The sequence below is a fragment of the Pteropus alecto genome, unplaced genomic scaffold (assembly GCF_000325575.1).
Source record: "Pteropus alecto unplaced genomic scaffold, ASM32557v1 scaffold155, whole genome shotgun sequence".
Taxonomy (NCBI): domain Eukaryota; kingdom Metazoa; phylum Chordata; class Mammalia; order Chiroptera; family Pteropodidae; genus Pteropus; species Pteropus alecto.
Window position 1 is genome coordinate 6,806,220 of NW_006438113.1, and position 11,091 is coordinate 6,817,310.

Genomic DNA, 11,091 nt, shown 5'->3' on the forward strand with positions numbered 1-11,091 from the left:
TGCTCTCCTCGTTCATGGAAGGCTGCTATGCTGGGCTATATCCAGAATAGGCTGCAGGGGAAGCAGGGAAGAACTGGCAGTTCTTTAGGAATAAAGGTACAGAGACAAGAAGTATTGAGAGTCAGACTCCCAAGTGCATAGGTCAGGACCTGGTAGGGGTGTATCAAATGCCTCTCCTTGCATGCAGAAGCCACAGAACCAAGAGGAGCCCAGTCATGGATCCTGCCACAGGCGACCCGTGGCTCTTTTTGCTTCATGTTTCTGGAGAGCCAGTTTGAACAGGGAGGCAACTAGATCCTGCTCTTGCTCCCCAGGTAAGGTTTGTCCATTGAAGAGGCCTCTGGTCTGCTCTAAGGGCGATTGGGAGGAGGGAAGGCAAGAGCTGGTCTGGGCAGAGAGTCTTGGAGAAAAGGCGGAGTCCAGATCATTGGGTGTCCACATCTCACTTGCACGACCAGAGGACTTTCTCCAGCTGCTGGGAAGGCTGTCTGCTGAGAGTACTCCATGGTCAGCCCTATCTGGGAGTAAATTTAGCAAAAGAGAACTGCACTGTCAAAGAAGGTCACCTCCCCACCCCCAGGATGCCCAGATCCATTGACTGGCCACCGTGGAGGTGGAGAGGCCTAGCTCCTTTGCTTAAACTCAGGACCACTCTAAAGGGCCACTGACTTTAGCACTTCTCACAAGGCGTGCTGAGGCCTTGCCATGACTACATCCCAACCTGATTTCTCCCTTCGCCCTTCTCTGCTTGCTTCTCTTTTTTCATAGGTGTGGATCCTGAGGACACCGTCTCATGAACATCTTACACTAATCTCCAACTCAGAGCCTGCTTCCGAGGGAGCTCAACCTGCAACAGCCACTGACTTAAATCTAACTTATTCAATAAATCTGCATCTAGTTTCCATTATGGGCCAGACATATGCGGACACTGGGGACGGATCCATGGATCAACCATCTTCCTTGTGCTCTAGTCTGGCTGGAGAGCCAGACAGGTAAGCACATCTGTGTGCTAAAGTGCAGTGGGTGCCATCATAGGGGTTTGCTCCTGAAGAATCTAATCAGGGGCATTTGTTTTTCTCTGCGTGCATTTCCGGTGTCCTACAATTGAAAGGTAGGAAGACGCTGGCTCTGAGTCTTGGACTCCCCATGTAGTCAGCCTAGTGGCCTTGTACACCTTTAGCAACAAGGAGTTCCTGTGGTCCCAAGCAGCTCTGCATAATGGAGTATTCTTATAAAGAATTCATCTCTACCTCCCTGTAGCTGTCTCTGCCCTGGTCTTGTTCTCGTCCTTAAAACTTCCAGAACAAATTCACTCCAGAGTTGCAGAGTGAATCAGAGAATCTCTGGCAGGGTGAGGAAGTGCTCAGAGCATGGGGATGAATTCCATGCTACACAAGTCTGCAGAAAAGGGGGTTCTCCTGCTGGCTAGTGTGTGCCCTTTTTGGAAGGAGGTATCTCCTGCCTGAAACTTGTTTTTTCCCCTCCAGTCTTAGAATGTGTTCTCACATTTGGAACAAGTACTCTGAGGATAAAGGGCAGTTTATGAAAATTGCTGGACTTTTCAATGCCTACATTGCTCCAGTGTGCATTGGGAATCTGCAAGAGCAAGCAGAATATGCAGCTTCTCCCCAAACTTCTTCCTTTCCTTTCCTTTCTTTCCTTTCTTTCCTTTCTTTCCTTACTTTCCTTACTTTCTATTGGATGTTTTCTGCCATCTTATCTTTCAGATCACTTATTCAATCCTCTGCTTCATCTTATCTAATATTGATTTCCTCTAAAGTATTCTTTATTTATGACTGGTTCTTTTTTTATGTTGTCTATCTCCTTTTTTATGATTTCTATCTCTTTGTATAAGCTCGCACTAATTCTGCAGCAGAATGAAGAGTTGGGGGTGGGGTCAGGCAGTGGTATGGGGAGTGCAGGAGACAACGGAGGGCAGCTGAGTTGGGGGTGGGAGGCAGGCACCCCCTTCCCCAGACCTGATGTTGGCAGTGCTGGGCTGTCTGGCAGGCCAGGGCAAGAAGCCTGAGGTGACTTGATGGCTTCCATGAGTCCCTGCCTCTGACAAATGCCATGTTGCAGGCTGACAAATCAAATGCGAGTGTACACCAGGCTGTCCTTACCTTGCCAGTTCAGACACTCAGACACCAGGCACTGGCTTCCATCCTCCCTGACATCTGAATTACGACAAGGCAGGAGGCAGGGCTCTGGCGCTCTGGAGCCAGGAAATGATAAACAGATGTTGGAGGACAAAGGGGCAGGATGTGCTGGAAGGTTTGTGGCACCTCAGGCCTACTTGCAACAGCCTTTCTCCCTGGAGAATAAAGAGGGCAGTGAGGCCACAACAAAGAGAAGCTGGTGGCAGAGGGGTTAAGGCCATGGGCTTTGAAGTCCCACAGGCCTGGGCATGAGTCCTGGTTCTACCACTTGCTCATTGTGTGACCTTGGACAAGTTATTTAACCTTATGTGTCCAGTAGGGAAAATAATAGTTCTTTACTCAGAGTGTGGCTTTGGGTGGATTAAATAAGATGATGCATGAAAAGGACTTAACACAGTGCCTGGCACACAACACTCGACAAATGGTAGCTGTTTATGCTGCTGCTGCTGCTTGGGGAACGGGTCCTGTAAAATGAAATGTTTATTTGTCCATCAAATATGAACTGTGCCCTGCTTGGTGCCAGGTGCCAGGGCACAAATGCAGACCAGCCCTGATCCTGGCCTTAAAGAGCTGACAGGCAGGAACAGGCTGTGCCAAGAAGCCACAGCCGGCTGTAAAGTGACATCTAGTTACCGAGAACCCTCTGGGCTGTTCCTAAAATGAGAAAGCTGTGAAAGCAGAAGTTTACAGGGAACACTGAACCATGTCAAGGCCTGGCACTGTCGTCAGCTAGTGATAGTGTGTATCCTCCTGCAAGTTGCCTCTGCCAGACAGACTCTTGCTCAGCCTTCAAAGCCCAGCCCGAATGCCCTTTCTCCAGGTAGCCTTTTGCACATGGTCAGAGTCCTCCTAGCAGTTGATGCACACCTTGATTGAGACACTTACCAACTTCTGATAGTGCCAATATTCATTCTTTACTTGACTTGCATGTCTTTTTGAACTAGAGGGTTCATGAGAGTAGGAAATACTTGGGGAGCAGTGTAGAGTGGTGTTTAGGGTTGTGGTGTTCTGGAATCCATCATATGTGGTTGAACTCCTTGGATGCCTCAAGTTTGGTGTCTTTGGGTGAATTCATTAATATCTCTAAACTTCAGTCCCTTTATCTATAAAGCTGAGAGCAATATACAGATCTGGATTTGTTGTGAGGCTAAAAATGGGATACTAGCCCCAAAGGGCTTGGCATAGAGTCTGGCACACAGGAATCCCTGGGGACACTCACTAACATGGTTGTATTTCCATCTCTGAGTCTATCTAGTCTTGCCTCAGTACTTGGCCCATGGTAGGTACTCTATAACTGGTTATCAGTTAAATAAAATTAATTCCCCATCCCAGGACTCGGGATCAAATCTGTCACATGAAGAAACTTCAGATCAATTCTATGCACCCAAGGGAACTCTGAGGCAATCCAAACCTACCTTTTCAATTCACAGATGGGCAAACTGAGGCCCACACAGTTGTGTGGGGGCAGTGCACGCAAGCAAATGCATTTAGATCGTCCTTAGTGAATTGCAATGGTATTTTGGTTAGCTCTGTGGTGCATAGGTTCTCAATAGCTAGTTTCTTTCCCATCTGACCTGTTTTTGTGTAGAGGAAATATCAAGGTGTATGATGTCAATGCAGTTAAGTAATCCAGCCAGCTGTGTAAACATCTGGAAGTAGTGGAGACACAGTCCCAGAGCAAAATAGGGATCAATGTGTCCAGACGTCTCGGTGAGACTTCTAAACTGTAACCTGTGAGGAGCCAGTTACGAGAGGCGGTGCCCTGATCAGAAACCTGAGCGTGCATTCTTTCCTCTTTAGGTACTGAGTCCAGGAGGGCCAATGAGGAGGACAAGAAGGCCACTGTGCCCAGTCTGTGGGACTTTGGAAAGTTGATGTGAGGTTTAGGAAAATCCTGCTAATGACATATTAGCAGTAACTGGAAACAACTTGTCAGATTCGCAAGGACCTGCCTCTTCTCACTCTCCCCACGGCAGGGAGTGGTGGACGTGGCCATGCCCTGACTCCAGATCCCCGGGAGAGAAAAGATGGATATGCAAGTCTGGAGTCTAGGGCTGCAGACTGGGAATCCCAGATCTGTTTTCTCTGTAGAAGTGACTATTCATGACCCAGAGCACGCAGTGGAAAAAGACTTTTTAAAAGCTTCCAGCCCAACACTTGAGATTTGGATGAAGGAATCGAAGTCCAAAGAGGAAAGCTGTATGACCAAGGTCATACAGCTGGGCAAAAGATTTAAGGCTAAGAGCCAAGCTTCCGGACTCCAAATCCCCACTGATTTTCCTATAACCCAATTGCCCACTCTCGTTATTTAAAATTATTTTAATAGCACTTATTGTCTCTTCTTTATATCTAATTACAAAAGCGACGTTGTAAGAAATGTGAAAAACACTCAGAAGTACAAAATAAATTTGTGAACAAAATCTCTAGCTGGAGCTCACAACTGATTTTTGTTCCCTCTCTACATATCACACACATGCCCCCCCACCCACACGACACACACACACACACACACACACACACATACACAAACGGTATCCAGTTCCTTGACAGGTGTGGTCTGTGGCTTCCTGGGACCAAATATAATTTGCATATAGAGAACACGAGATAAAGGAACATGGATTCTGTTCATCCCTTATGAACTATGCGGTCTCCTCTGAATCTTACTTTCCTCTTCTATACAATGGGTTATCACATGTACCTTAGAGTAAATCAAATTAGAGCAAGAATGTGCAATTGCTTTATAAAATATAAAGCTTGTTGTTCAAAGAATTAATAAATGATGATAACAATGGCTGGTGCTTGGGGAAGGTGGTGGTGGTTTCTACACAGGTCACCTAGATTTCACTTTTTGGCTCTACTCTAGGGCAGCTTTCTTCTTTTTCCCCAAGTCCAATTCTAGCTCTCAGGCCAATCCTCTCCCACACCACCCCCATGATAGCTCCAGAGCCCTCCATGGATAGATGGACAGGATAAGTGGGTAGTGGAGGTGGCCATGGGGGCAGGATAGCCCTGCAAGGAGAACAGGCATCTCCCCCTCCTCAGGTGTTCATCCTTGACTGGATCCCAAAGACTGCCATGCATCTGTCTCAGATGCACAGTCTCAAACATCCTGGGGCTGTAGACTCTGTCCCACCCAGTGTGCTGTAGTTTCTCCTACAGCGTCTCAGGGGTCTTGTCCTCCTCTACTCTGTTGCAGGCACATGAGTGCTAGAACTGGCCTTTATTGCCATCTGCCTCTCCTTGTCTGCCCAGGCAGGACAGAGATGGATGACAGGCAGTCATTCTCTTAGAAAACAGCAGAGAGACCAAAATCAGAGATTGATGCTGGTTCACAACGGGCAGGCACAGAGATGACCAAGCACCTGGATTCTATTAGTATTTATCCTTGGGCGTCACCAGTCCAGGGTTCTAGGCTGGGAAGCTAGGGAATTTGCCTGGGACCAGGAAGCCATGGTCTCATTAATCATCTTAGCAGAGTCTGGGCTTCAAGGGGCAGAGGCAAATGAGTGTGGGCCCCCTTGGCAGAGGATCTTCTTCCTCAAAGTCCCCTTGTCTTAGGGACAGCCTTGTCTTTGTACATTAGACAAATAGATTCCAGTTTCACCTTTACCCCTCACACCTTGTAGAGCTCAGGCAGATGTCTCAATCTTCGCTACACCCAATTTGCTCATCTACCAAATGGGCATAATAATAGAGCCCACTTTGCCTCCCCCTTGGGAACTAATGAAGGACTGTTCAAATCTCTGTTTGAGTGTATGAGGATTTTGCTGTGGGACAGACAGGAGATGACCTCTGACCAAAATGGCAGGGAACTCTGGGGCCAAGGAATAAGAATCCTACAGTGAGACTCCTCTGGTGGATCTTGGCTTTACTTACCCACAGAAACCCAGAATCAAGACCTGCAATGAGCCAGCTCCTAATCCGGGTCCCACTGCTCCATCCCTTTGAAAGTATCACTGCCAAGACCTCATGTTCTCTGTCTACTACTCCAGCTGAGGCACACTCACTGTCTCCTGGGGCTTCTTGGCGCCACTGCAGTGGCCCTATTGGCTTTGGGATCCCATCAGCTTGAGAATGGATGAGTCATCGCCCCCCCTGTAACTTCTGCATGGTGTCTTCATTCCCCTGTGGAAAGTGCCTTCGCTGGTCTGCATGGGCCATAGTTTGGGAGTCCTTCAGGCAGCAGGGGGCCTTGGGACTCACCCTCAGTGTAAGTGTCTGAACACTCTGGTGTGCCTAGGGTGGCCCAGGAAGGAATCCTCTGGCTGGGCCTTGTTATCGTCTTTGTCGGAAAACAGGTGCTTCTGAACACAGCTCCGGGTGCCATGGAATCTCAGCCGGGTCCCTTTAATGCGTCTTGTCAAGCAGGCCCTGATCCAGCAGTGATAAGGAGGCCCTGCTGCTGGGGATAGCTGCCGTAACCAGTCCCAAAGTGCCTGTCTTCTCTCTTTGCGGGCAATCGCCGGAGTTCAGTGCCTTCCATTTATCAGGCAGATGTAATCTCCTCAAATAGCTGCCAAGTCCTCCTCTTCCTGGAGTTTCCTAAGATAACCGCTTCTCCGGGAGGTGAAAGGGCATTTCCTTCACCAGGAAGAGATGCCATCTGCACACGAGTTTGCACAAAGCCACTTCTAGAGGCAGAGGTTGGAGGTTACTTTTTACAACATTCATTCTCCTTCTTCTACTTAATAACAATGTGTTTTGGGGGCATCGATGACTCCAGACTATTATTTCCAGCTTTCCTTGGGACCAGAGGGGATTATGTGATTAAGTTCTGGACAATGAGATATAAGCAGAAGTTGTTTGGTAATTTTGGAAAACCTTTTAAAAGGGATGGGGCAGACCCTACTCCTTTTTTAAAAAAAATAATTCCTGCTACCTGGAATAGAGATGTGATGGCTGGAGCTCCAGCACCTATTTTGGGTCTTGAGGTGACCTACACAATAGAAGCCATGTGCTAGAATGGTGTGGCAGTAATATTGAAGATTTATTCCCTGACCCTTTGGAAACCCTATACTCATCTTGGACTGTCTGCCTATGGACCTCTTTACACAAAAGCAAGTAAACTACCTTTTTAAAAAAGCCATTATTATGGGTTTTCCATCACAGATTAATCCTAAGAGATGTACTTTGACTCCAAAGTCTAACACCATATTGTTTTATTCATTCACTAACTTTCTGATTTATTTCCAGTGATACGGCCAACATTCTCTGTGCTACGCAGTGTGCTAGATGTCAAGGACCTAGAGATAATTGGCACCCAGCATCTGACTCCTTAGAACTCCCAGTTCAAGTTAAGAGTCAGATAGGATCCTCATCTGCTCAACCCTCTTCAATGGCTTCATTTCACCTTGGGCATGGTGCACTGCAGAGCTCCCTGTCTCTCTCTCCGTACTCCTACTCTTCTCCATGCTGGACTCCTTGTCTGGTGAAGCTACCTAGAAGCAAGAGTAAGGGCTATAAAGTCAGATTCTCCTGGGCTGAGATCTGACACTGCCTTCTACTAGCTGTTTGGCCCTGACACAATCTTAGAAAAGTGCTTACCTCTTTCCTCATCTGTAAAACAGAGATGATAGTTACCCTCTCACAAGACTTCAGAGAATTTGGTGAAGTAACATGTGTACAGCATATAGGACAGTTCTCAGTGATACATAATATCATTGTGATCACTCTCCACTTAACTCACGTTGCCATTTAGTGATAACTTTTTATGAAGCATCTGTTTGTGCCACACACTCTGTCCTCCCCAATGCCTACTCCTCCCGCTCTCTCTATAGGTCCATCTCCACTACTTGACTGATGCTTGGAATTTCAGAACCCTGGGCCCAGTTGGCCTAGAGGATCTTCCTAATGCTCACAGAAGACTGAGTTCAGTGCCCCTCTTGGCCATTCCATTCTTACTTATCTGACTTACTCTCACTTCATGGACATTGTGTTTTATAGGCTAAGGTCCATAGGAATCAAGACTGTACCCTCATTTGTGTCTTTATCTCCAGCAGTAGCTGCTACTTAGTAAACATTTACTGACTGGATGGATGGATGGATGGATGGATGGACGGACGGATGAATGGATAGATGAGTGAATAGATGGACTGAAGAGCTGGCTGCTGGCAGAAAGGTAAGCACTGTAATAGATCAGTGTACAAAGTAACATGGGAGGAAGTGGGGTTGGTTCTAACTCATCCAGATAAGGGAGGAAGGGTGGAAGAAACTTTCATGCTGAACGTTGATGGGTGGGTGATGGTCTTCAGGATAGGCAGTTACCTCTACAAGATGATACAGTGAATGGAGAAGCCTGTGTTTTGTTGCACTGACCCCAAGTGATGGGCACTTTCCACAGATGTCATACTCAAAGTCCCCTTCCTTAAGGTGGGGAGAAGAAGGAAGTCTCAAAGTCCTCTCGAGATTCTAAACCACAGGGTTAGAATATGCTCGAGTCTTTCCCCTTGGGTGAGCACACATGAAATTTTGTCATGAAGAGGCCAAAAGCTGGTCTCAGGGGCATCAAAGACAGGGAGGGAACCAACATGAAAGAGCCACAATGTCACAGAGGCAGACACACATGACCTCTGAGACCCTCTCAGTGATTAGGTGAAGACATTATTTTACTCCTCCACTGCAGATGTGGAAATTAAGGCTGGGATGGTCAAGTCACCTCCTCCATATCACCCATGAGCCTCCCTCCTTTAGGTTTTCTATGCTGCTTGAGACATTGCAGGGGTGGGCAGGTCATTTAAGACTCACTCTAGCACCCGGCTACAGGGGGAGGGGTCCCGATGGTAGAATGCGTAGGACAGCAGACTTCAACAAGGACACACAGAGCACATATTGGTGAGTCTAAGGGTTTGAATTGGTCCATTCATTCATCCATTCACTCATTCACTTATCCATCCATCATCCATTCATTCAAACATATTTATTGATCAACTTTTGGGCAGTAGGCACTGTTCTAGATGCTTCGGGAAACAAAACATGTGGATCTATATATCTTGGAGTTTATATTATAGAGTAATGAGATAGAAAACAAATAAGGTGAGCCAAATGACTGCAGATAGAGACCGGTGCAATGGAGAAGACAAAACGGGGTATGGACTAGAATGGCTAAATGTAGAGTGGGGCCAGGGAGGTCTCAAGGAAGATATAAAAATGCTGAGCTGAGAGACCTGAATAACAAAGACTTGGCTGTGGTAAGGTTTGTGGGGAGAATTCCAGGCAGAGGGCAGAGGGGTTAACAGTATAGAAATCGGACACTTGAAGTGCCCAGGAGAGTCACAACCCAAGGCCAGAGGATCAGGGGGTCAGTGCTGCTTTAGAGATCATGGGAAGAAAGTACCACAAGCCAACACTGAGCTCCGGGGAGAGGCTGGCTGGGAATATGTGGCTGAGACAAGGAGGTCTAAGTGGGGCCTCCTACTTCTCTCACTCTGGCAGCCAAACTTTGGTACCAATATTTGCTCAGCTGTGCTCAGTGAGGACAGACCCTGCTCCTCACAGCAGAAGCCATTTGTCTTCTAATATCCTTTCTCCCTTTCCTCAGTAATAGGACCCCTAATTTTTATCTGGGCACCTGGTCACTCAAATGAAAGATCACATTCCCTAGCTTCCGCTGATGCTTAACTAAGATCTTGTCAATGAGATATAAATGGCAGCCAAACTTTGGTACTAATATTTGCTCTGCTGTGCTCAGTGGGGACAGACCCTATTCCCTACAGCAAAAACAATATGACCAGGCAGGCTTTCAGTTAGCATCCACCATGTGGTCTTGGGAGCCAAACATGTGACTATATAATTTGATCCAGATGAATTCTCATGTCAGGGTGGCTGGTCCCACTGACCAGAGGGAGCAATGTCCATGTGATAACAGAAAGTAGTCTGTGTGGTCTGACTTGACGCCACTCCTGGCGGGACACAGAAGTCTGAGAAAGATGTCACAATGGTAAGATGTTCAGGTATTTTGGCAAATTATGTGTACCTATAAAGAATTTCTTCTTGACCAAATCCTAACCAAGATCCTCTGAGCCCCCTTCTCCAATAGACCTCAAACTTGGCCTATAAAGACCTGAATAAACACTAACATAGCCTCTAACACTTCAAGGTCACACTGAAAGTGCTTGCCTGAGAAAACTCAAGGCTGCCAAAAGAAGGGACTGTTCCAATCTTTGCATATAGGGCCCCGCCTCCTAGCCTCAGTGGGAGGGGCGAGGCCGAACTTCCATAAGCCCCAAGTAGCAAACCCAGAGGGGTTTCACAAGGACCATTGCTCTTTTCCCACTTTTTGTAATTTTCCACTTCCCTGTCTCTACACAGCCCCTGCTCACTCCGCCCTCGTTTTATTCTCCCATTCTCCTTTTAAAATGTCCGATCACCTCTGTACAAATCAAAGTTCAGTTCACTTCATGCTGGACTCCTCTCCTTGTTGCAATAGTCATTACTGATTAAAATCTGTCCTTGCCACATTAACTAGTGCCCAGTTTTGTTCATCCTTGACAGTACCAAATAAAGACTATGAGAATGTGGATTTGTTTATAAGAGCTGGGACTCCGAGGCTGTGATATGAATACCCAGGGTATATTAGTATAGCCACCTGCAAGGCAACTATAGATGTGGAAGGTGCAGGTGGATATGGCTGGACTGGCTGGCTCACTGCAGAGTCTAGATATACTTGGTGCAGCCACAGAGCAGGGTGTAGGTACTTGGCTCTGAAGATAGGTTTACTAGGAAAGCCTAGCACACTCACATTTGTCAGGCCATATTATGTCTTGATATTGTCACACTATGAACACGAAATGATAAGTTGTTGGATAGATTCTTCCTGTTACCAGAGGAGAAGTTTTAGGGGGCTTGAAGGAGAAATTGCAGGGACCCCTTTGGCTTCCTTCTGGCTGAGGGCATGGCCCCTTTCCTATTGGCTCCTGTTTGCTCTGTCTAGTCT

At 47.0% G+C, this 11,091-nt stretch overlaps 1 long non-coding RNA gene across 1 annotated transcript; it reads left to right on the top strand.

Moving 5' to 3' along the window:
- The first annotated feature begins 187 nt into the window (after positions 1 to 187).
- On the top strand, positions 188 to 4,519 carry LOC112482662. The gene is made up of 3 exons (XR_003047374.1): positions 188 to 314; positions 769 to 992; positions 3,960 to 4,519. It is a non-coding gene; the product is annotated as an uncharacterized LOC112482662 (long non-coding RNA).
- Positions 4,520 to 11,091: the final 6,572 nt, after the last annotated feature.